We start from the raw sequence: 27392 nt of genomic DNA, 5'->3' as shown, positions 1-27392 counted from the left end.
TTAATATATAAATCTTGCTAAATAAATAAATTATTTTAGAAATATAAATGTTTTAAATAAACAATTATTATTACATTTGTAGTGAAAAGATGCTTTGACTTTGATTTCAATAAATTATAGAGTGTTTCAGCGTACGTACTTTCAAATTTTTTTGATAACTATGAGAAATTTATTCAACTCTTATTCTCCACGACTCTGGTTCAGGGCTGAAAATGCGACTTTTTCTTTTTTTACGCTATACTTTGGTATCGTACGAAAAGTCAGGTGTGCCGATACGAGAATGTGCGAGGCATACTTGGCATCGTATCATGATCAATCTTTTTGGTTGAAATGAGAATTGTATCCATGCGAAAAGTGTTTTATCATAATCGCCGTATTTCTTGTAGCTTAAATCGCTTGCTCATTCGGTATGTATTACTGTAAATGAACTGAAGAACGCTTCCTCCAATAAATTTTTCCTGTGCTGGAGGAATAGTCGATCAAGCTTGAGTAATAAGATCATCCATCCATTCATCGCTTCGTGCTCACGTCTTTCCATGGATACATTAGAAGGAATGCACACTCATTGCATGCCTCTCGAGAGAGAGGAAGATATTCGATCGAATGTCGAAAAAAAAAAGAATCAGTCATTGTTTTAATTTTTGTCACACCATTTCGCAAAAATTGCAAGACGATCAGATCTTCATTGAAGTCACGAGGCATCACGCAAATCGTGGTCTTCATTTTGTCGAGGCCCCGCGCAAATAGTCTAGTCGAAAACTATTGCATGAGGATAATTCGAGTCTTAATGCACGATTGCTTATATTGTGCAAGCGCAGTGTCTCATCACTAATCGCAAAGCATAATTCTTTTCCTTTTCTTTGTCGTAATGCATCCGAACTTGGAAAATTCTCATTTCGTCCATGTGCGTGCGATGTGGCGTGCGTTCATGAAATATCTTTTGTGCCGCACTCGTGCACACAACGAAAATCGCGATACATGCGCCAGTGTCACGCTGTCGTAAGAGTGGGTCACGCCTTTGTACTAGTACCACCTTGCGATTTTGACTGTCCATTTGAACACTTCGAACTTGAGAACTCTAGCGACGCGCTCAATCGATATGTGACTATTTCGGATCGTTGGGACGTTGTGCGAGTATTTGAGCATCAAACAGTCCAAGTGGAGTCGTCAGGAATAATATTGTTTCCCGCAAGACGTTATATATCAATACTCCTTGGATGAATTTGTGACTCCGCACACACACACACACACACACACTTATCGAATACAATTGATAGAATTGTTTACTTCTTCGCAGTAGTCCCGAGTTTCCATTGCGATTAATCTTTAAATGCATTCGAATATATATGGTGTGCTTTCGCGCAATAATGAAAATTAAAAGCCCGGCATTAGGAATGGAATAACGGATCAATTGTCAAATGACGTAATCAGTGATATGCATTTAGGGATTAATTATTTAGACCTTCGTTTGGCGGTATTAGATTTTATGCAAGACCATACAAGAAAAGTAACGATGATAATGAAACAATGATGCCGTGAAAATCCGAATGTATGCGATTGATACATGCTGCATGATTTGCCTTGCAAGACATTTTTATAATTTACCTTCCTTAAAGTGAAGGCCTTCTCTCGATATGTTATTAGCGAACGTATAGAAAACCGATCGCTCTTGTTTGGTCGACTCGAAAATACCGCTGGCATGCAATGACGCTCTCGTTAAACACACAAATGAGTCACATTTTATTTTTCGCCTTTGCACGTACACAGTGCCGAAAAATGACAAAAAAAAAGAAAAAAGAAAAAAGAAAATTTTCTCTGCACTCTCGCCAAGTAAGGAATCTCGGTACGTATTTGAAGACTCTTTCTAACCGTTATTTGAAAAACGCAGACGGATCCCGCGCCTCGGAATAGCGAGTTGAGGTGGTATGGTGGTACCATCCGACCGGAAGAGTTTTATTACATTAGGACCGACATGCACGATGTCGGCTTGGGTCAGGCTGACACGTGGACCGGAAACGACGACCTACCTCTCTTTGGCAAGGTGAATTCGTCAATAAAGCTCAATCGTTTCTCTTGCGTTTGCGCGTCGCGACATTACGCAAGCCGCCGTCGTCGCCGCCGGCGGCGGCCTTTACAAATCGCCGCGCGCTTTGGCTTCGGTCAATTTTATACCATGTGAAAGTCGGCGTCCGATCCCACGCTATAAAACTAAATCCCCGCACAATCGGTTTGGATCGTTCGCCTAGTCATGCCCCGGGACTTTAATCATTAGCCTCACTGCCGTGTGATGGTGCTCGTTTAGTTTTTGTGCTGTCGGGACGGTGACGTCATGTATCAGCTGATGCGAATACGATTGTATGATCCATTCATATTTGACGTGACTCGTGACTCATTTTTTAACATAAAATATGACTGTTGATTTTTAAACTGAGACTGCTGTTAATAGTTGCAAGTGTATACGATATTTTCAATTTCTTAAAATATAATTCAACATTTTTTTTTTTGTAACAGCATATTTTCTGCATTATTCTACTTTTTTATTTATTATATTTATTTCATGAAATAATAATTCTTGTTATAATTTTTAAATTGCATTTTTTTTGTCACGGATTACATTATTCTAGAAGTTTTTATATCAATAGATATAAAAAGAAATTTGTACGAAAAAAAATTCGATATCAGACGGGTACGGTTAGAGCTGTTGGGCATGAATACGGACCCTCGTAAATCTTTACCTGCGAACTTGTTCCCTACAGCTTTGTGCCACTTTTGTGAAGTAAGGTCAATCGTGGGAACGGACTACGGCGAGTATTTCACGGAACCGAATACTATTAAGCTGATTATACGAAAATCGCATTTCTCGGTAAAACATTGATACATATCCGCGGGATATCTGAAATTTATTGAATTACCTTTTGTCCTTCTACGAATTCTTTGAATACATTTGAATTATTTTCCCTTGTAAATTATTGAGACATCGGTATTTTCTTATATAATTATAAACAGTTGAAAATGGAGCTTTTTAACTAAACTTCAGAGATTTAAACACAAATGTAATGAAATCTTATTTCTCTACTGTTGAGTTTATTTGGATACGTAATTTGAGACTCGGCTTGAGATATTCAGTGAAAATTGAAGACTAGCGAGGTAGGAATTTTAGTAGCCACGAGGAAAAACAGAGAGTAGACGTGGAAATGAGCCACGCTAATAACATTCCGCCGGCGCGTGCAAAAATAGCACCGACTAAAAATTGCGCAACGTCGCGCTCGGACAACGCGGTCACGCGGGGGTCAAGAGTTAATCGGGTATTTAGCGGGGAATGTGGACCGCGCGAGAGACGTGACGAGACGAGACGAGGCGCCAAACGCCGCGGTGCCTCGTGAGACGATTAAAGGTAGGCATACAATGCGCATGTGTGTCAGTCGGGACAAGAACCTCGAGAGTCGCGTGACTCGTAATTGGCGGTGTGAACTAACAGCTGATCTCGCGCTGATCGCAAGTCGCAGCGCGCTGCGTAATCGAGCACGTGCTGTACGTATGCATTATACGTACTTGCGCCCGCCTTTACGTTCGTCGTATCGACTCACCGTCTAGCCTCCGCTTCGTAAAAATACGAGCATAGCTATATATTTTTTCAGACATACCAAATTTAGGAAACGCTTTTTAATTGGATACATTGAAATTCATACGGTTAATTTTCATAAATAATTCGCTCGCTGTGTGAATGGACGTCACGCTACGCGTACTCTTTACTTTAATACGTAGTGAAAGCAACCTGCTCCATTGTGTACGGAAGCGTTATTTTAATAACGGTATAAATACGTTATATCGCGCGAGCTTTGTTCGAAGCGAGCCATTTATTCGAGGGCTCGGGACCTCGTTACTACCAAACGACGTTACTCCATGAAAGGCGGTCTAATTATCTCGCGCGCGATTCTTTCTGAAATTCCCCGTGACCTCGAAACGTAGTACGTATACGTGCATCGGTTTCGTTCGCGCCGCCTCCACGTGTACCGGTAATTCGCGTACGTGTATTGTCCCTCTCGTACGTGTGTGCGCACTTTCGCAACGCGATATTTCGCGAGCCAGAGCCGGCCGACCGACCACATGGTTCAATTCCCACGCATTTCTCTCTCGTGCCCTCGCTCCCTTCGGTCCCGGCTTTTTTCGTTCTCCCCTCCCCCTTCCGTCCTCGCTCCCCTATCTTCATCTCGCTTGCCTTCGTCGTCGGTCCTGTCCCTTCTTTCTTGGCATGGTCACGAAGGCCAAACCCGGACCGGCGAATTTCGCGCGCGAAACCCTGGCCCACTGAGAGGGAGACGTCTCAAAGAGCCGGCGGCGGCCGGCTCTTTGGCAATATTAACAAGCCCACAATCTCCAAATACGAACTCTCGATTGCTTCGAACTTCTTTCTTGCTTGTTACTTCCCATAATGGCGAAAGGCGTGACCGCGCTTTCGTCGAATCGGCTCGCGCAAACAAACTTGAAGAAAAATCATTCGCTCTTTTTTCTTCCTTTGCATTTCAATCGTTTTAACCTTTTATCGGCTACTCACCGGGCTACATACCATTCAACTTTTCACTTTGCAATTTTTTCGTCACCGTTAAAATTGAAAATCACATATCGTTGAAATTAAGTTTCTACCCTTAATCGATATATTTATTGAAAAATTTATTGAAAAATTCTCCGTTTCTTTGTTTATTATACATGATTACAGAAATGTGCATGGGAAAAATATTGTAACTTAAAATTGAAACACAAATAAGAATCAGTTGTCGATGTAATCTGATATTATTATTGACTTTTAAATTGTCGAGCCTTAATTTTTGATCCGGGAAAACTCCACTTGGGATGATCGCGCGTTTCTCATGGGACACTCTCGAGCCTTTTGTGTGCGCGTAGACAGGAGGGCACAGCGCGCATCGGAAACGAAATAAAAGGAGGGCACGCGCAAATGAGCGCAGACGCCTCGACCCATTTTCATTTAGCACTCGCCAGACAGAAATAAAAATAAACCGCCTCTGTGCTCTTCTCATGCCTTTAACGAAACTCGATTCGAGGCTGCCACGCCACGGCTAAAGAGAGCATTTTGCTCGCGTAATTGCGTTTCACGCCGCGTAGGAGAGGCCGGCTTCGATCGATTGCTCGAACCGATGGACTCTGCCAATCCTCTTATCCCGTATTCGATTTTCCCCCACATTTCGTGCGTGATAAATAGTTTATATCGCGTTACGATCTCCCGCCTGTAATATGTTGATATAATTTAAAAGCACGGTTTTATTTGCATTTGTGTGCTTCAACGGCGATTTATCGGGTGCACGGTTTCGATAGTATTAAATATACTTTGAACGTATATCAGTATTGTACAATAGAGTTTAAATTGACTATTATCAATAAGTATAAGCTTTCCCCGATACCGAAAATGGAAATAGATTCCAGTTGAAGCATGAATAATTCCACGCTGGAATTTTACTACTCCTCCCGGTAGTAAAGCGAGTTTAGCCATTGACGACATCCAAAGCCGCAAACTTGTTAATTTTCAACGAATAAACGTTTCCATCCCATTTTCCTGAAAGTTCTCAAGTAGGAATCTCGCGGTTGGCGAGACCAGACTAGGCGAGAGCTTCACGCGGTTCTCATTGAGAGACGTCTCTCCTCGCGGAGAGAGGTTGCGCCGGGAAGCACCGTTGGCGTATGAGCTGCATTCATTTCCATGAACTCTCAACGCTGCGTTCGAGGTTGGATCGCGTCCCCCTTGCCCTTTCCCTCTCCAATTCCCCACTCCCTTTGTCTATCTCACTCTGACCGCAAGCGGTCGGTCGTGGACGAGCTCTCTCGCCTCTTCTCTCTCTCTCTCTCTTTCTTTGCGCGAGACGTATATATTATTCTTCTGCTCTCCGTCGTTCCCTGGCGGTGCAGTCTCTCTGGTCTTCGTGGTAGTAGGCAAGGACGGCGGGAACCCAGACGTCACGTGCTTTGTGTCCGCCAGGCTCTCGCCTTTTCTCTCTTCAGACCCACGTAGTACTACTACGAGAGATGCGCGCGCGCACACATACATACACTGCGCTGTCTGCAACGAGCGGCTGCGCGACGTAAGACCCATCTTACACCGTGTGAGAATTGAAGTCGTGCAATACGAGGCTCATCTGTCTCGAAATTGTGCACGTAACAGCTGTGTAACAGAACTTTTAATAAAATCATTATGCATTATCGCAAAAATAACATATATACTTGTATATTATGTTTTACGTTTATATTGATGTTAAATATTAAACATGTGCGAGAGAGAGATTGCATTATGTATCTAAACAAAATCACTTTAACAAAGTATTCATGCTGAAGAAAGAAATGTATTATTTCATAATTCGAATTTTCACGGAATAATGATTTTTGCGACTGTTTTGCATTTCACGACTTCAATTACGGCGCACGGTGTTGCAACTCTCCTGAGATTTCTACAAAATTGCATACAGCTGTACAACATAGCCGTTGTACGTGCAATCCGTTGCAGCAATCAATTATACGGAAATAGAAACTTTTCTCTAATTCATACGGTTCTTACACGCTCGAAAAACATCTTATTCTTGTCACGAATCGCGATTGATCAATGCCAACAATGGAACAGCGCGAAATCCAACTCTAGAATAGAACGGTTTAGCACTGTTTACGATATAACAATATAACAATAATAACAACACAACATTAATTAATAGTATAATGTAATGATATCACGTTTAGCGAGTTTAATGTTTAATAATATTCATTATTACCAAAGCACTATGCGATTAACTGTCATTTAGCATTGCGTTTGTCGCTTGTATAATTAATGTACAGTTGTATATTGAAAGTTATCAATTTTGTTTGCTCGTCGAGCAACGAAAACTCGGAGAGCGTTGCATGTGCAACGGATTGGCGCAACTCCGTCACAAGTTAGTTACGCGTTTAATTTTTGCGTGGTGCAAGACGGGCTTAAGAACGTGGAGAACTACCGACGACGACGCTGCCGCCGCCGCCGCCGTCGTCGCCGCGCCCTGCTCCAGCGGGGCCTCTCTTTTTCGCCACTCGTTCTCTTCTCACACGTTAGTATCCACCTTCCTTCTTTTCCCGTCTTCTTTTTCTCTTTTTGCTTTCCCTCGTGTGCGCGCGCGCGCGGTGCACGTCATCGTTTCTCTCGCGCGTCACGTCGTACATATTAAAAACCGTGCAGTAAGTGGAAATAATTTTTCTGCGTCTTCGATATGTTTCCAAGAAGCTTTAGGGAAGTGGGAATTTTGAGCGTGTTGATTTACGTTCTCGTATTAAGTCGGCCGTTTAAGTGGCAGGTGTGGTGAGAAACACGAGAAATTTAGGGCCAATAAGAAACCCTAATAATGATTCTGATGAATGACTCTAATGAGTTACAAAGGAAGAGATACAGAGATATGGTTTTATAATAAGGGCAATTATCTATTAACGAATGTTGAGACACGCGAACAATCTTCTCTCGCCTGGCCAGTATTTTAATCGCTGTATGATATAAATAATTTATGTTATTTTGCATATTCAAAAGTAATGGGCACGAAATATCTTTGCCTAATAGGCGAATAGGCTTCTCAAGAGGATTAAAGATCCTAATCTTGAAAACTGTAACCTTCTACATATCTAGAAGTATCTTGGACGGGAATCAAGGTGCGCCATATGCACCTTGATGCATCCAACCTCTTTCACCGATTGGCTTCTCGCGCGGCCACTTTTATTGCTCGACGTGGCGGGCCAAACGGGCAGGCCCACCGAAGCATATGGGTCATTTTGTTACCCTCCTTCTTCCTCTTTCTTCGCCCGAGCTCCTTCGCTTTGCCACGGACTCTGCACACCCGTCCCTTTGTCCCACTATTCCCCCTGCCCTTTCTCTTTTGCCAGCACACGATCGGCAAAGGTAACTCAACTTCGGCTTACCTGCTGCCGGCGTCAATGCTACAGCTGTAGATTTCTACAGGATGTCTTTTTACGTATCTTTTTATATATCCCTGTGTTTATATATATTTTTCTTACTTAAACGCAGTTACGCAAGCGTGAAATCGTGATGTTAATTAGATAGCGAATATTTTTCGATTCGGAATACGTACTCGAAGTAATTCGATGTATATTTTCTGAAGTTGAAGAGATGAATTTTTCAAAGTGACAGTTTTAAAATTGATGATTTGGCTGAGCGTTGTCACCCACGATGTTCCAAAACGACGTGCCAGTAAGTTTCTGCAAGCGTCACCTCTTTTTCGCACAATTATGCTGCGTCGCGACGAAAATATGTCACTATTTCTGTGTTCAAGTTATAATATTATAACACAACTGTTATGTTGTAACTCGGTTGTTACGCTTCGACTATGGCTTCGGATTTTCTCGCGCATTCTTAAATGACGAATCATGTTCGTGCTCAGACGGGCAAAGTTAACACTTCTGAAGTGCAAGGACATTCAAGAGAAATAATTCCACGCGGAAGTAATTTTACTGCACGGTATTAAACTGATGAATTTTTTTTTTCTTAATTATTGCTGTTGAAGCGATGAAATAGCTTCTCATCGATTCGAAGGAAAAATAGAGATTGGATACATTCAGAATTTTCCATCTCGATATATAACGATCGAGAATACTCGAATTATAGCTGGTAATAATTCTCATTAAACGAAAGACGTAACAACAATTGCAGGAGCTTTCTCCTCTAAAAGCTTTTCCTTTTACGTTTCTTATTATTAGTCGAGTTGATTAGTTGAGTCGATTGGCTACGGCGTTCAATCAAATTGCATTTTCCCATTGCGCCGGTTCATTGCTCCGTAGTTCCATAAGTCGTAAATAATCGCGAGTTTCGCCCGTTGGAGTGACATAACGCGAAAGACAAATTGCCCTCGTGTCGGAAGAAGCGTTTAGTGTCGGTGTCGAGCTAACTCGGATGAAGCTAATAATAACATTGGCGCCGATAATCGTTCGCGGAAAAACGGCCGGTTAAATATCTACGTGCAAGGCTCATTCGACCGGCAGAATCGTCTGTATGACGGTGAATAACGCTGATGGCATTGTTTACGCGACGAATATGCAATGCTCCAGGATCCGTTTAACACGTGTAATTTACGCGCGAGCCGCGCGTAAATCGCGCACGATCGCATACGTGTAATGGCCTCGCGCACGTGCGAGTCTCGGCGGTACCCATGCTTTGTCACGTAATAGCGCGAGGAATAGATTGCTATAGTTATTAAAAGCGTGTCGGGCCGTTTTGGTTAGCGAGCTGAACATTCTCGGGGGAATACGCGCGAATTCACTCTGAGTTCATGGGATTTATTACTAGATTTACTTCGCTGTATTAGTGCAGCAGTCCTATCTGGTGAGAACTAAATCCTATTTTGGCTTTCTCTGCGAAACACGTTGCTATAAATTTCGTGATTTCGTATATCGCGAGTTTTCTTGCTTTATAATAAGCTACAAAGGAAATAATTATTATTGTATTAATCACGTTATTAAAGTTTTTAATTTGTATTCGAATATATCATTTTTTTTCTACTATAAAGATAAATAGTATAAATCTGTTATAATATTTTTTGTACATACAAGGTATCCCATGATTATATTTTAATAATGTGAAAATTAATTAAAGTTCTAAAATTTTATAAAATATATACTTTTAGAGAAAAAAAATCTATAAATAAGAAAATGTACAGACTAATGCATACAATTATTTTTTATTGGTGGTTACACTTTAAATAATGGTGATGTTTACTGCTATTTTATTTCTAGCTTCTTATAAGTAGATATTACGTGTATTATGAAATTCAGTGGATAATGGACAAGTCGATTAGTCACAAACTTTAAGTGCTAAATATAAGTTATTTAGACCTTCAGTTTTTATGAAACGGAACGGTTAATTACTTAGTTTAAAAAGTCTTAAAACTGACGTTAACAGTTTTTTAAAATAAAATTTATCTTTGTACGATTAAGAAATAGAAATTACACAATGTATTATTTTTTTAATTTTTATCTTAAAAAAATTATTTAATTTTAATAAGTCAAATGAGATTAAATACTTTATGCAGCGATTTAACATCGTTTCCTCCGTTTTTTAAAATGATATGAACTTTATATTTTTCATAAAAATAATTTCATTTACATAGATATTCTTTCGATTGAAAGTAAAATAAATTTCGTCGAATGAACGTTAATGCATAGTCTGAATCGAAATTAATTTTATATCGAAAGAAATGAATATATCAGTCATGTGTAATATTTTCAAATAATTCATAGTGATGCGAGCAGACGAGGTAACTGACAATGCTCGATTCGATGCTCGGTACTTGTTATTGTTTCTTTCCGTCGCGTGCTCTGTTTACATCGGACGCGACATTCGAGTAGCGACCGACAGCAACATTCATTTCGTCATTCAAAATATTATTATTCCTATTTAACCATTGATAATTCACGCGTACAAGTAAGTTTCGTGATTAACAATCTGCAAGTAAATTCAAGCGACCATCCTTTATCGAAACGAATATTTATATTTGCGCGGCTTATTTGAAGTCGAAGTAATAGATAACGGGAATTACAAAGTATTGAGTCATTACGGTGATCACGGTCGATAATTATTCCGTTAAAGATAATTTAAAGACCTCACACTCTCAATTTTTCAATCAGTTAAACGTAATGTGTATTATTATTTTTGGATTAAGAGTACGAAATACGCGAATCGCTGAATCGTGAGTGAGTCGAGCAAAGAGAAAGCGATTTAATAACGTGTGTGTGTGTGTGTGTGTGCTTCACAGAATTTATTCGTTCGAACTGTATTGTACGTTTTGCAATGCGAAACTGTGATTATATCTTCGAACAATCCGTTGCGCCTTACTCAACCATTACCTCGATTCTCTCAATCGCACCGTAGTATCAGCAAAATTACCAATATTATTTACAAAATTTTCCACCATTAAGAATAAAATTCATGAATCGATCTCGAGTCAAGTGACTTTAAGTGTAAACAACTCGTGTTTTGATATTTGCGTAGCGTAAATATGACCTTCATACATCGGTGATTTGAAACTGTCTGCCGTTCCAAAGTCTCATTGTATTAATTTTCGGAACGCCGCTGGTGCCGAGTGGATAAGCTTCGTGTAATCGTTCTTTTTTTATTTTTCTTTATTCTTCCGTCGCGCAATCTACTAAAGTGCGCATCGCGTGTCGGGAATACCGTGCAAAGTGTCGCACGATCACATTCTGGTAATTACTGCTCGTGCGATCGTAATTAGCCATGATATTGCGAGTGACTATTGAGTGCCATAAAAAAAAAAAAATAACGAGAGCAAACGATGATCCGAAGTGGTATCAGCGGAGCAACTGTTTTGAAATAAAATGAAATCCATATGAGATTCGATAAATATTTTATCGCGAAACTGAAGAGTTCTATATAAATTATCTTTATAGCGTGCTTAATACCTGCTATAAAAAAACCGAAGTATACCGCCGGTTAAACAGTACAAGTCAAATATCATCTAAGCTATAGGGATTAATGACAAATTAGTGGATTAAATAATTAACGACGTGTAAACACTTCACGCGGTACCATTAGCCGATTTTGCTCATCCACCAATTCGACAACTTTTATATCCCCGATATTTTCGGCACATTGAAATTTTTGGCTTTAATTGATTTCGTAAACGTGCTAAGATATTATATGACAGTTACGAACGTTTTAATTGTCCCCGACGAATAGTATATAGCACTGTCTCCGTTACCGCTTTGCAACGGACACAGGTCTTTCTCCTCGTCGACCTGTCCCATGGACACACCTTCGAGTCAAGAGTCATCAGTTGTATTTATAGAACGTGACTCGGTGATTGCATTTGCCGGTAACAAGTCGCCCTAATGACGCCATTGTGTGCTACGTCTGTTGCACCTGCATCCCCGCAGCCTTGCGCTCGGCTCTCTCCTTTTTTTTTTCACCGGTCCACGTGACTTCCTGGCGCGTGTGCGCCGCCAATTTTCACATTGTTAATTTCGACGCGCGATCAACTTCTTCCTTCCTTCGAACGATAAATCGATCCAAACGGTCCAATTTTTTGCCATTTAAAAATTTAAATTATACGCCTCACACTTCGTAATTTACTTTCAACAATAACTTTCCACTGTCGTGCTCGTGGTGTCGTTTCATTGGTGTCCTCGTGCGAAGAAACGGGACAATGATAATTGCACGTTCGTGAGAAAAAGAAAAAAAAAGAAGTAACAAGCGAGAAACACACGACGATTCTCTCTCTCTCTCTCTCGTCGGACTTCATTAATTACTTTTAATTCGCCTCCCGTGATTTAATCGCGCCGCGCCGTAGCGAGATCGTCGCAGCGCTCGCTCGTAAAAGTCGCGGACGTCAGAGATACGATGGCTCGCAATTAATGGATAACCCCGTCTTCCTCTTTCGCACCATCTTCATTCGCACACACGCACACACACACGTCTCTCTCTCTTTTCTTCTTCGTCGGCACGTTATATTAACTCGCGATGATGAAACAGTACTCGTTATGCCACGCCACCGTCGAGGGGGATACCCGGGGAGCGGCGGGGTAGGCCCGATCGTCATTATACGGCGTTTATATCGTCGGTCGTATTTATCGCGCCAGCTATGGAATGCGACAGTGTGATGTACGGCGCGTAGTAGGCTCGGCAGAAACGTTTTCTCGCGTGCGATTCTCTCCTCGCACGTTTTCGCCACGTCGTCGTCGTCGTCGTGATGTATAAATTGCGCTCCCTCGTTGCGTAGAGGTCTCCCAGGAACGGACTTGCAGAAGGAGAATTGTTTCGCGTAGAGACGGTAGAGACGTCAAAATTGCGGCCGAGATTGGCCGGTTAGGAATTATTGAGCTGAATTTATCCTCTACGTGGCGCACAACTTTAACCTACGAGAACTTGGAGGGAAGTCTCCGACTGCTGAGAAATTACGAGAACTCTTTTTCTGTTTTTTTTTTGTTTTTTTTTTTCTCGAACGTTAAACGTCGGTCGAGAATTCTCCGAATCGCCGTAGCGGAGTCATAACTGTAATAATTAAATCGATTTCTAAATACGTGTTAACTTGAGATTTGCATCAGACAGTCATGCAAATCGAATGGTTATGCAGAGCGTATATGCACATAACAAACGCATATCGGCCCTATAAACGGAGCAGCGTGCTCGTATAACCAAGCTGTGACGGTCGTAACACGCTTGGATACTTGAAATCGCAGTCGTTTCATTGGCCATCATCGCATCATGACAACAAGGGGGGTCCATGAAGGTGAAATAGGAAAAAAAAAAGCGCGACAGTTTATATTTCTGCTCTTTATATTTCTGCTCTACGTAAGCGAACGTGTTTCATTTTGTACGGTATGCATTACGTTGCAATTCTTTTTGCTGCACCGACGATCATTTTTCACAAATTTCGTTCAATCCCAAAAAATAGCAAATCTTTTCTCGAGAACGATTCGAATAAATATCATGTCATCAGTGTTTATCACAATAAACATATCGAAAATCTTCTATAAATTATAAATATATTTCGCTGCTTAAAAAATATTACATATATCGTTTTTTTTTTTTTTTTTTAATGAAAAATTCAAAATACGAATGTCAGCCAGACTATTATCAGCTTATCAGTTGTACTATATTTGCGTTATCGATATAGCTACGCTTACTCCTGTTATATGGCTTCGACGTTATCTACTTACAAGCACTTACGTAAGGCAAAGTGTACAATGCAACGGTGCGGCATGACAGTTGTACATTATGTAGGTACATTTTCTTTTAAAAAGTCGAACAATTGGGCTTAATTTTATATTTCTTTCTCTCTCTCTCTCTCTCTCTCTCTCTCTCGTCTTGTACCTAATTGAGATATTAACATAAATTATGATTGTGATATGCGTAACGTGACAATAGAGTGAGGTGTAATGTACTATTTTTCAAATACGAGTTCTCAATTTATTATTTCTCTCTCGCAGTGGAGAAATGTTTAATGCTCGTGCCTCAATCAAGAGTCCTTTGATACGCTAATAATTCGCGAGCTGGAATGGCGAGAAATAGGACCGGACCTAATATCGTCGGCCAACTGCGGCGCTAACGGGTATAAACGGCACTTTCTTGCGCGAGCAAGCTGTCGTGTTATTCCGTCTGCGAAAAGAGATTAATGGACGCATTGTACGCTGCTACGACATGGCACAGTAATGTCGTGCATGCTCGTAACTAACGCCGGGAATCATTGAGAACAGGCAGCGCAAACGTATTCGGTTCTCTCTCCCTCTCTTTCTGCCTATCGTTTTCTGTCCTCTGCGATACCTGCGCGTTATATAAAGACGAACGAGATGCACGAAACGCTATAAACGTTATAAGGTGGCGGTTGTAATTTAACGCCGCCTAAGGCTAGATTAGATCGCGGGTATGCATCGGAGAAAAATTTTTCGCAGATATAAGACTTATTTTCTAGCGCTTATGCGCCGGGGTTTCTCGCGCGAAATCTCACTGATTTGTGTAAAATGAGGAGGACTTGTCTGCCACGGATTCCATGGCGCATTCCTACCATTTTGCTATCTTTTAATACTTGATTATAGTAGATTAGTATATTATACTAGCCAATATTTTTTCCTTTATAATAACTGTAATATATAACAGTAGAAAAGTAAAGAGAAGAGAGAGAGAGAGAGAGGGAGAGTGGAAGGAAAGAAGATAAGGAGACAGTGTTATCCTTTCATTTCGTTTTTATTATCATAGCAGACTTATATTATTACGTTGTTATCAAATAATACGAAGTTATGCGGTTGTATTATAATGCAGACTTTTCTCATTTTCGTGGCTGGCATATATCGTTTAGATAGAGACTGGTGCTAAGTACAGTTTCAAGAGCTTCATTCGCGATACGTGGCAATTACGAGGCCAAAAATTGATCGCACGCTTGCTATTGTGACAGCGTTATCAAAGGGACTTACAAAATTTAGATCAGCGCTTTATCGTAAACATTTAAAACAGAGCACGATTATAATATAATTATTGAGCAAATCATACGTCGCGTCGGAATCGTAAGTCACGTCAACCTATTACACGACAGTAGTAAACTAAACCCTATCGTCTTTTCGCTGAATCCATATACGTTTGTGAGTTCAATCTTTTTTTTCGTAATTTTATCACTTTTATAATCATATCAAACACTTTTTAATCAGGTACAGTTTAATTGATCGGTGCAAAAATAAACCCACTCTGCAATTTAAATAAAACCGAGGAGAGAGAGAGAGAGTTATACACACTTAACTGAGTCCGTAATACGAAACTATGCGTTTGAAATTTAATTTACTGAAAATTACTATTTGCACAGCGGTTCAATTATCGTTCATGGATCGCGGTTTGAGTATTTTGGATCTGGTTTCTGAACTAATTACAATGTTATCTTTATGCACTGCGCGTTTCATGTGACGTGAACTCACGGCGTGACGTAGTAGAATCGCGCCCGCGGTTTCCGCTCGTAAAAAAGAGATGCGCACCGGCTAACTTGAGCCGCGATGGCTTCACGCTCGATGGTTCGCCCACGTGGCGGCGATATTACGTGATTCCCGCGGGGTCAGCGGGAATGGGCTCGGAGCCGCCGTGGTATTATTCTTCCGAGTGGGAATCTCGCGAGCCGCCACGGCACGAGAGGCGGCAACGAAAGGAGAAGAGGATGGAAAAGACAAAGGGAGGCCAATGCGCAGACACGAATTATTGGTCTGTTTACCGCTTTTGCTTGCGAAATTATCTACTCGTTCGACTCGCGGATTGGCCTGGCGGCTAACGCGCCGCTAAACGGGTGCGCTTGAACGCCGGAAGAAACCATCGGAGCTGCCCGAGATATGTTTCCCTCATGAATATTACTTACGACTTTCTCGGTGCGCTCTCGAGAGTTGGTGCGCTGCCAGCGGACGTTAAAGCGAGAAAAGAACCTCCGGCCGATTATTCCGGGGAAAGTACCGCGGCTCCTGTCTTTCTCTCTCTTTTTCCTTCTCTTTCTTCTTTGCGAGACGTTCTCGCATCAGTATCTCGCCTATATTGCGTCAACGATATCGGTTAAATTACGAACCGGTAACACGATGTGGTAATTAAACTCCCAATATAACTTTGATAAGATTTCAATGCGCAAAATCATCTTTATGTCTATTCGTTTGCATTAAAAATGCAAATTCTTGTCGAAATATGTAAATTTTTTATATAAATACGTAAAATTTGTTTTTTGCCAATTTATTAAGAATATATAACCGAGGAAAAAATTACTAAATTTTAATAAATATACATTCGAATGTGACTAATGAAATATTTATTAAAGGTAGATATATATTTATTTAATGCAAGAATCACTAATTTAAGTATATTTTTGATATATACAGTAAATTTAAGTATATTTTTTCTTATAAATATGTACCGTAAATAAATATTTTATTAGTACTATTTGAATAAATATTTATTCAAATTTAGAAATTTTATCTTTCGGTGTGTGTAGTTGAAATATTAAAAAAAAATTTATTATTACGTAATATTTATATAATATGAATATTTTTTTAATAAAAATAAAATATATTATGCGATTATCTTTTTTTCTTAGTAGAAATAATTTTTTTTACGTGTTTTTTATTCATAACACTTTCGAGGATTCATAGTCGAAGTTTTATCTCACTCTTTATATTAATATGCCATAAATTGATATTATTTATGCTATTACAGAATGTAAGTTTTAAATACTGCTACGTGTAGAAGCATTCGCTGGAGAGTGTTTTTAGTGATCGAGTTTGATAACGTTTCTAAATAAATTATTGCCGATGTCAGTGACTTTACTCGCATTATCCAGTGTTCGATTGATTATCGCATTTCGCATCGGTGACGTAATTCAGCGTCGCGCGATAAGAATTTTTCCCGTGTTACAACACGCACGTGTATTGCGGGTAAATTATCGTAATAAAAAAAAAGAGCAAATCGAAACTGGGTCGAGTTGAACGGTCGCGTACGCTTGGCAAACGTATAAGTGCGCCTTAGTATAATGAGCCGACGGTTGTTGACAAACAATCCTGTTTACAAATAGCCAATCCGAGGTTCTTGCGCTCATTCCGCGGCGCTCGATGACGAAAATAATTACTCGATCCGCGTTGCCCGTGCCAAGGGTTATGGTACAGAGCCGCCGTGCTGGTCGGCCGTTATGTAAGCTAGAGCATACGCGATATCGATGGTTTCGTGTCAAGGAGTCCCCATTTTTCCGTCTAACGTGCCGCCGTTCTTCGAGGACGTCGCTAAGTGGGACCGCTCGCGTATGAAATAAATCTATCAACTACGATAATGTAATGATTTTATCTCTATTACGGTACGAGGCGAGACGTGGAATATATGCATGCAGAAAACCGTCGAGACGGCGTGGTTTAACGCGAAATTAACCTCGGTTGAGAAAATGTTTACTGTACGTTTAAAATTATTTTCGTATAAAATAACTTTCTTGTTGTAGTATTTATAATGTGTATAACATTTGAAAAATGTGCAATAAAATTATTGAAGTAGTTCAGCAAAAGATATTGTATATAAATGAGACTTTCGTTCATTCTGTGTTATAAACATTATTATATCTCACTAAACTTCCGTTGTGTGTACCATTATGCGCCTTGGAATTCGGCAGGATCCCATCGGCCGCATGCCTCGATTGCCTTTGAACACACCGAATTTGCGGTATAATGAAGGCACTCGGTTAGGGCTATGTGTGTCGAGTTGAGGAAGGTGAACGAACCTGAAACGAGCCAGCCTCGCTCAGGAGACGATCTATCTCAATAGCCCGTAGGCATGTAGGCACTAGATTTTCCCTTTTACTTACCTTCCTTATGCTAATACGCGTCTTACTTTACGTTAATCGAGTAAGCGAATGACTTCCTCTCCGGGGCTACTTCACTCTCAGGTAATTGCGACATTTTGCGGGGCGCTTGCGACATTCTGCATGACACCACAGTAACTCGATGATTAGTATCTTTCGTCACTTTTATATATATATATAGTATCTACGACATGTTTCCAGATACTTTATTTCTAGATTAAAAAATTTTTTTTAATCTAATAATACATCTCTAGTATTTATAAAATGACGTACCTGTTTTTACATCCTTTCTGCCAGTTGTCTGTCACATTATGTGCTTGTGAGATTTTTAATAATTCGTCATCTGTAGAATGAACGTTTAGGAAACGTGATATTAAATAATTTATTCCGTGCTCGTACGTCATCAATAATTTTTAGATTGATATTATTATGCAATTTCATTGTGGTAAGGAGAATGATAGGTGGTTGAATTATTACAGGGCTCTACATGTCACAAACAAGTCGTTTGATAGCGTATACTTTAACCACCTTCCCCGCGATCGATGAGCGAAAGTTGTTCGTCTATGCCTCGTTACGTTCAATACGCTACTTCTACAAACAACTATAGATTGGAAAAAAATTACTCTAATTTCGAAATATCCTAGATTCTATGTGCTTTAACCACCCGAGAAGTAGGCAAGCGTCTATAAGAGTCCTCAAATAAAAAAAAAAAAAAAAAAAAAATCGAAGAATTTAAATATCAATTATATCTAATCTCTAATTGCGTACGCGATTTAATTAATGAATGCCCTCTCACGGAGTAGCCGCGGACGGAAAGAATGAGGCATAAATCGCGCAAACAATAAAGCACCGCCATCCACGTTTCTTAATATGGGATCTCGCGTCTCGGAGAAAGAATGAATACCCCGAGATTTCCTATCGCGTTTGTCGTGCTTATGAGCCATTTGTATGCGTACGCGTTACGCTCATGAAAACCGGTATTGGAATTTCCCAACCTCGTAGCCGATGACGAATGATAAAGATTCCGCGGACTAAGTAAACCGTGAGCGTGTTATGAAACATCAACGACGGTGCCGTACGAGCTCGGACGATCTCCGCCGCGGCACGCGTATGTGCACGCGCGCGTGCTAACGCACGCTACACGCTCGGTCATCGATTCCGCGCGCGACGTGTTGTTTTATCGGAATAAATCAATCCTTCGTTATCGATAAAACGACCCGAACGGTCGTTCCGAGAATAGCGACCGGAGCAGTGACGCGGGAGGGAGCCTGTACTTATCGCGGTGTGTTTTCACGCACGTAGTCCACGCGCGTATAGAGTGCCGGTTTGCTCAGTGCCCGCTTAGTGTCGATATGTCAATACCGAGAACGCGTTGCAGCACGTGCTGCCTACAAGATTGCGCAGCCTTAGCATACTCTGCTTTCACGCGAATATAATCTTTTCATGAAAAGAAACTGTATTGTGATACGGCTCTTTGAAAAAATGGAATAAAGGATCGAAGGAAAATCGGAATTTACTACAACAGTGATCTGATATCATTTAAAAAACCCCAGATGCAATTTAGTTTAATTCTTTTGTTACATTTCTACTTAGCTTAAATAGTCTTTCTCTCTCTCTCTCTCTCTCTCTTGATACATAATTTATATTATAATTTTAGAAATATGTCATTAACATAGGGTAATTATAGACTTTGCAAGTAACTTTTATAAGTAACGTAACAACTTTGCGTTCATTTTTCGCTTCATATTTACGGTCGTAAAATGAAAATTCACTTTGCTTTCGCTTGATGTGTTCCGGAAAACGATTGGAAAGTTAAATTGCGTTACATAACAATCGCAGCTCGAAAGTCTCACGCCCGCCGATTCGCTGATTTATGATGATTACTTATTTCTGGCTGACTTCACCTAATCTTCACGGCCGCGTTTTACGACGATCGTTTTTTCGAGTTTATGATTAGCGATGAACGGTTCGTAATTGATCTGTAATTGTCAGCTGGCGAACAAGGAAACCCAGCAATTTCTTCAATCGTCGATGGTTGTAGCGGTACTTTGCCAAGTTTATTTGCCACTCGAAATTCAGTAACGCCTTTTACGCCTGGGATTAAGGTGTTTCGCCGTGCAATGTAAATTCTCCAAACTGTTTGATGAATTTAATGAAGGAGAGGAAAACGCGCGATCCTCGTAGCTCGTTTTACCGTCGCGTCGTCTGTATTCGCGCCTGACCTCGCATTCTTTTTGATCGCGCTGCACATAATCTGACGATGTTTAATACATTCTCAACTAATTTGTAGTACGTACGCGCCTGTTAGTAGAACGCTTCGATAAAACTGTCCAATAAATATTCCACGTACGACATATGGTGAGCCTTGCTTTTACCGCCTCCCCGTTCCCACTACTCGATTTGATCCGCGACGAAATTTTCTTCGAAATCGTAATAGTTTGATATTAGCCGCACCGCGGCCGATTAATATTTCAGATGCATGAATATTTCGCGAGACATTTAGCGTTCACGTTGAGATACTGCCTGTATCTATAATACGTACGTACTTATGTACATGATACACATCAAATGGTCAATATCGTCGTGATTATTGCGATATTCTACGTGGGGGGGCTCGCGGACTTCCATCCATGAGACTTTAATTTACTCCGATTCTCCTGTACAAGTATCCCCCTATTAATTCTTTACGGCTGGGTATTTATCGTTCCAACAAGATATTTACCAACGTTAAATGATTTTTTGATTGTACTCGATTCGTTGGAAGATCGCCGGATTCGCTTTTTTCTGATTGGAGCGATATTTTTCAACATTTCGCGAACGGCGAATGATATTGAATTTCCGTGACGATGCTTAATGTCAATGATGAGCCGGTCAATCACGGTTAAAAGCTATGCGCTGCCGAAACGAAATTCGACGATGGTACTGTTCCTAACAAGCTTGCGCATTTCATCGCTCGTTAGCGTTAAGTTACAACAATACGATAGTCAGAATGGAGTCCCCGCGTTTATCAAATGCGTGAAATTGTACGAGGCGACAGAACGTTGTAGCTCAAAATTTGCGCAGAATCTCTCGGGTGACTTTGTAAATTATACATAGGAGCTATTCTTAGCGAGTTACAGGAATATGCGGGTACTGGGTAGTTCCGGACACAAGTACGACTACTCGAAGTTTCCCCGAGCACTCGAACTTCCGAGTTCTCAAACTCTCGGGGTAAGTCTGCAATTTGCAAGGACCTACTCGAAAACGCGTAACTTCGAGAAGCCGTTTGTCCCTCCTCTCCCCCCTCCCCCCCCCCCCGTTCAAATTACTACCACTCCGACGAGCAGTTTCAGTGATAATTACGCCCGTCTGCCGTTCTTCGCGCGTTCATAAATCACGTTATTTAATCTTTCCTTCTTACAAGAAATCTCCGTCGCCGGCGCTTACCGCCGCGGAACCCCGGAGTGGTTTTGTCTCATTGTTTTTGCGGCCGTCGCTCTTTTTTTCTTTTTCTTAATGGCGGGGCATCGGGGATTGCACAACAACATTAATTGTGATTAACATTGCGTTACACGGCCGCGGAGTATCACGTTGATTACCATGAGGAGATACGCGTCTGCGCGTGCACACTCCTCATATCCGCACGTAACATGTTTTAGCGAAGTCCTCGAATGTAGACACAAGCATTTCCTTTTTTTTTTCACTATTACGTGCATACAGTTATTTGGAATTTTTTATATTAAGAGTTAGAAAAATTTAGAACTCCAAATTAGAAATATTTGCTTGATTTAAAATACAAAATTATATTTAAAATGAATAAATTATAGGACCTTTTAATTAAAAAATCATTTCTAAAGACATGTCATGTCTTCAAATTTACATGAAATTTTTAGTTGATTTATTTTTAAAAGCGGTTTTTCCACAGTAAAACTGTCACATTAATGTATAATTTGTAGGGCATAAATTATTAGAAACGACAGACCCCTCGTCTTCTCGAATGAAATTGTAGAAGCGCAATTCGCGGTTGGAGAGAAATGATATAAACTCCGGCGCGGATCGAGCGCGTTTTGCAGCCATTGCTGACGCGATTGCATAAATTCAGTGCATAGGCACGAGGCGTAGTAAGTAATAGCTGTAGTACTACGGCGCGTACTATGAGCGGCCACTAAATGGAAACTTGAATGAAACTGGGAGCAATCGTTTCTGCGATTCTAAGCACGGATAAGAAAATGCGCCGATTACGTGGTTGGGAAGAAAAAGGAACAGAGCGGCGTTATTACGTGACGTTACGTGCACAATACTTTTTTTTTTTTCTTAATCTAACAGACCGTCAACTGTAGAGCGATAAAATCTGTTTTATCGGCCGTTTACACATTTCGCATTTACGCGATACGGTTTTAGCGAAAATTGTATAATACAATTACTTAATCAATTAGATGATGTTTCTTTTCCTTTCGCATTTTCATTTTCAGCATTTTTATTTTAACGGAAATTACATTGAAATTAAAAGCGGGTACTGATAGAAGATAACCGTTTTCTACAAGCGTATCCTTGTGCATGCACAATGTTTCAAGCTTTCTTGGAAATAATACTTTTATCGCTACACCGTGATCAAAATGCAAAGTATACTTAGAAAGATTTAATTCCGATCGCGCGGTATGTTTCTTCTTTTCTTATTTCCTTACTTTAATGCCAGAGAGTTGGAATTACTGGAAACATGCGGGGAATTTATAATTCGGCGAAAGAAAGTTGCGCACGTACAGTTTGCCCCGGGTATCCCTTCACAGAGCGTAACTTAGAGCAGGGATAGTGTCAATCCTCAGATCTTATCGAATTAATTAAAAGTGACTACGTAACGCTAATCCGCAACGTGTAGTTTTGCTGAAAATATCTTACCAGATCCTAGCGCAGGCGAGCGGCATTATTTTCGCCGTTTGAATTCAAGTGCCGTTTATTTTCGAGCTCCTCGACAATATTTCCGTGTTGGAGAATTTAATGGAAAGCGACGCACGCGGGTCATTGTTTCATTATTCACGACACAGTAACTCAATCTTTGATTAATTAGATTCGAAACGCACACGCGAGCGACGTGTCGGCTAGAGCTGACGGGGCGGGACAGGCGCGCATAATGCGATTCTAATTCATTCACACGCCAGGTGAGAGCGACCGCAGCATCGCGTCCCGCCGAAAACAATTTTCTATTATTCGGCTGTCTATCCACGCTCGACACGGTCTTCCTTCCACGGTGGGCGTGCGACGCAGTCGATTTATTACCGTAGCGGGCCGCGTCGACGCGACGCGCCGGAAATTAATTGCACTATTAATTAGCTCTAATTAACATTATATTAAATTAATTAGTTTATCGAGGGACTGTTATTGTGAGCACATACCCGAGACTATTTTTATCGTTGATGTCAGTGTGCACTTAATAATAATAAAAAAAGATAAGTAAATAGGAACATTAGTTGCGATACATTTTACTCTCCAGTTGAAAAGTATGCGAGATAATTATTAATCACTATAACAATCTCATACGCTCGTTATTTTTAAACAATAGAATGGCATAGGTCAGTAGATGAACATTCAAAGAATAATAACAAATATGTTATGTAACAAATATATTTTTATAACTCAATATTGAACTATAATAAGGGGAACATTTCGACTTTATTTAGCATCTTTATTCTAATAAGAATAATTACGTTCAAGTTTATATTATGTACGTTATTGTTATTAGGCTAAAGGTGATTAGTAAAATTGAAACGTTCTTTTTATTATAATTCAATACTCTGTGTTCTGAAATTATAACACATTTGTTGTATCCGTTAATTCGTTTACTGACCTATCTTTCTATGCCATAATTATTAATTAATTTAAATTGTCATATGAAATTTTTTTATGAAAAGAATTACTGGTAATAGTTTCCCTTGAATTTCTCGAGCCGTATACGTCGTGATCATTTTCGTGCAATCTAAGGGAAAGTTACGAAACGCTTACTGTCTGCAAGCGGAAACTGAAAAAACTAGCAGGCTTGTACGTGGCCGTGAGATCTTTTCTATCATCCTCGGTTTCGAACCTGCTCCGAGAGAAAGCTAATGTCGCAATGCGATAACGCCAACGGGAGATCCGATTTGTCGCGAATCATTTGCAAGATTCATTTCCGAAGACATCTCATTAAAGTAAAAGTAATTATTTTATTCGGATAAAGTTTCCGATAAATACTACATCGTAATTTCATTATAATTCTTCTCGATACTTCAGTTTTGAGAAGAGAACAGAAAAAAAAGGAGACCAGCGAGAATCACAGGCTATGATATTAAAACATTCTATATTCTTTATCGTTATTAGGGGAATGTTAATTTCTCGATAAAATTAAGATTGCGGCGATACTTTTTTCGCGCAGAACTCGACTGTCGACTATCGTCGTTAGCTTTCTCGGGCATTTTAATCGCGCGAATTGGGTCGATCGGAAACAGAAGGTGGCGAAGGGAGAGATTGCGCGCTTAAAGTAGGCGCGCGATTATCCGCCGCGACAATATTGGAGCTAAAAGTCGCTCGGCGTGAGCGGAACGCGGCTCTCTCGGGGACACGGTCCAGATGTCCGTGTCGCTTTAAAGCGCCTACAAAATGCGCTCTCATCCGGCGTGACCGCCTTCTCGCACGGCATTGCCAGCCCGCGACGACATTCCTGGGCCCGGCGTGGGCGGGCCTTTACGCGCGCCATATTTCGCGAATATTATGCGACTACGTTTCGCCCGGACCATTAGGCTTGCCCGCAAAAGAATGCGGGCAAGGGAGAGAGCTGCTCGTTACCTCTGGAATGCTGGTCATTGATTCTAGCCGTGGCCGGCATTGAAGCCGGCGAGCAATGTACCTTTCGAAAACCTTTCGGTGCGCGCGGACATTCAGTGTTGACTGAATACCAGCGAATAATTAGTAGTCTGAACTGCGCAATTTCGAGGACGATTCTCTTCCGCCATTCATCTACCAGTAAATTCGCGACACGTCTCAATCCATGGAAGATGTGTGTGCGTGCGCGCGTGCGTGCGTGCGTGCGTGCGTGCGTGCGTGCGTGCGTGCTGCGTGCGCGCGCGTGTGTGTAGAAATAATATATTTAATACTATATGTATTTTTTTATATCAGTGTATTGAGGTTAACGAAAATGAATAATTAAAAGATAAATTATAAATTAAAAATACAGAAGGAAATGTGTGGTATATTTAATTAATAGTTTAGCATTTATATTAGACAAATTAATTTAATGAGACAACGTTATCTCTCTGTAATCGTATATTTGGAGAAACTGTTTAAATATCTCCACACACGTGTAGGAATCTCGAGATATACGAGTATATCGGAGTATCACATACACGTGTCAAATGGTCCTCGTGCGCGTAGACTTTCGGCGACGAGCCGATCCTTATACGTAACCCAGGCAACGTCGATAATGAAATCGGTGGCGCTCGTCACGACAGAATTTACGACAACCGTTACGCCGGCTGCAGAGCGCAATTTCCAGCGCTATTTCGACCCCCTTTTTTCTCCGTGGAACGACGTTCGGGAGAGCCCCGATACCATCGCTTGCTTTCGTACGTGCCGTCTGCCAAGATGCTTTTCGATCGAGCGGCGCGTCGCGTCTCGACCGATCGTTAAACGATAATAAAATCGGATTATAATCCCCGTCGCCCGCGTCGAGCACCGAACGTGCATTCGCGTCGCGATAAATGTCGGCGCGCTGATTGTACAGTCGTTCACCCTCATTTATCGCGGCCGGCGTTATTGGTGTCTGATCGTACCCGCGCCGTCTCTCGCGCGGAGTCGAGCCCGAGCCGGTAATGATAGCCGCCGACGATGCTTATCGCGAAAAGAGGGTCAAGTACAAGTTTTACGAGACGTCACGGACGAGCTTGCGCCGCGCGACACACGGCTGACTGGATTTTTTTTTACTCGTGTAGCGAGACGTGCAGCTTGACTCCTACGGGCACTTGGTAAATCAGTGGAAATTAAGTATCGTTCATCTCGAGATTAATGACGAGTAAAGGCAGTCCAAACGATACCTTTGAATAACGTATAGGTGTCATAGGTGTCATTCATAAATTACGTTAAATAATTGTAAATAATTGCAAAATTATTTGTATATTACGTCGCGTAAGTTAATTGATTGATTTATTTATCGTGTAACTGCGGTTTTATTACAACACTTGCGCGGCATTTAATTGTGTAATATTAATGGAATTTTGCATTTAACTTTACTAATGGTATGAAAGTAGTTGTTACTTTTAAGATACAAGTTGCGTACATCCAGAGAAAAATTTGTTCGAGTAAAAAAAGTATTTTTTTGAATTAAAGAAATTTGTGCGTTGCTGTACGATTAAAGAAAAATTTTTTTGGTTTGAAGGCATTTTTCGATTGTTCTTTTTATTAGAATTAAAGACCTGATTTAGTTGTACAACGCAAATCTCTCCCCCCCCCTTTTTTAATGAAAAGAATATGTTTTTAGAATTAGAACAACTAGATTATTTCTTACATTTTTGTCAGTACCTACTTTCTTTAAATAAAAGAATTATTTGTTTTCAATTAGGCAATTAATTTATTTTAAGAAGAGGCTAATAACGGCGTTTTTTAAAATCAAATTAATTTTTATTTTCTTCAAAGATATTTTTATTTTAACTTAAAGAAACCAATTTAAAGAAACAATAATTTTATCCATTTAAATACTACTTTACTCTGAGTGTATATTATTATATATGTATATTCTAGGAGTATATTGTCTCACATGAAAAATCAATTTCGAGTTTCACGAAGGATAAAATAAGCGTTGTAACATCTCTTGTCTTCAAACTAGAACTTTAACTAAGAATAACGGATCTGCGGTTGTAATTAAAAGATCGGTTATTGGCACGAAGCGCCGTACGTCATCCAGTGCTCTCAATGCAAACTGCAAGAGTCGTCCGAAAAACGCAATATTTCGATTAATTGATTCGAGACGAGTGATTTCGAAATAGGGAAATGGCTCGAGAATATAACGAGAAACTGCATCGTTATGTTTTTGCGGTTGACGAGTTTTCGAACAGAGCGAAAGGAGACTCGAAGCGTTTTCGATTAGCATTGTTTTTATCCTTCCATCGTGGTACGAAATGCAGGACTCTCCGATCACTTTCCTCGTGCGTCTAAATATATTCGGATGTGGCATCTTGTCTCATGAGTAAAAAACAAACAAGAAATAATACATTCTTTATTTCTGCATATATATATATATTCTCTATCAAAGCGCAACATAATATATGAACTGAGAAATCCTTCAGCGAGAACGCAGAATTCCAAGAGTGAATCATTAAGTGACTCATAATTATCTGTAATTATAATAATTGCTGAATTGGCTTCCATATCTTCTGCGGATGACATTTAATCTAGTGTTCGAATGACATTTCGTGCGTTCGACTGGTTGGGAGGGACGGGAGGATAACTGCAATTCTGACCCTGGGCTGGATGCGTGGGACAAAACGGTGCTGTCGTCGCGACGCGGCGGTCGGCCGCAGCGCGGTTTTCGATCGACGAATAGACGCGTAAGCGAGG

The 27392-nt window shown here is 40.5% G+C and overlaps 1 protein-coding gene across 1 annotated transcript in view; it reads left to right on the top strand.

Annotated features, from left to right (window-relative positions):
* LOC105202762 (helix-loop-helix protein 11) overlaps positions 1 to 27392 on the top strand; it is a 146508-nt gene that overhangs the window by 19016 nt on the left and 100100 nt on the right. The window lies entirely within an intron of this gene.

Source organism: Solenopsis invicta, chromosome 3 (assembly GCF_016802725.1).
Source record: "Solenopsis invicta isolate M01_SB chromosome 3, UNIL_Sinv_3.0, whole genome shotgun sequence".
In the NCBI taxonomy this organism is placed as follows: Eukaryota; Metazoa; Arthropoda; class Insecta; order Hymenoptera; family Formicidae; genus Solenopsis; species Solenopsis invicta.
Note: the sequence above shows the minus strand (reverse complement) of the source record. Positions and strands in the feature narration are given on the sequence as shown.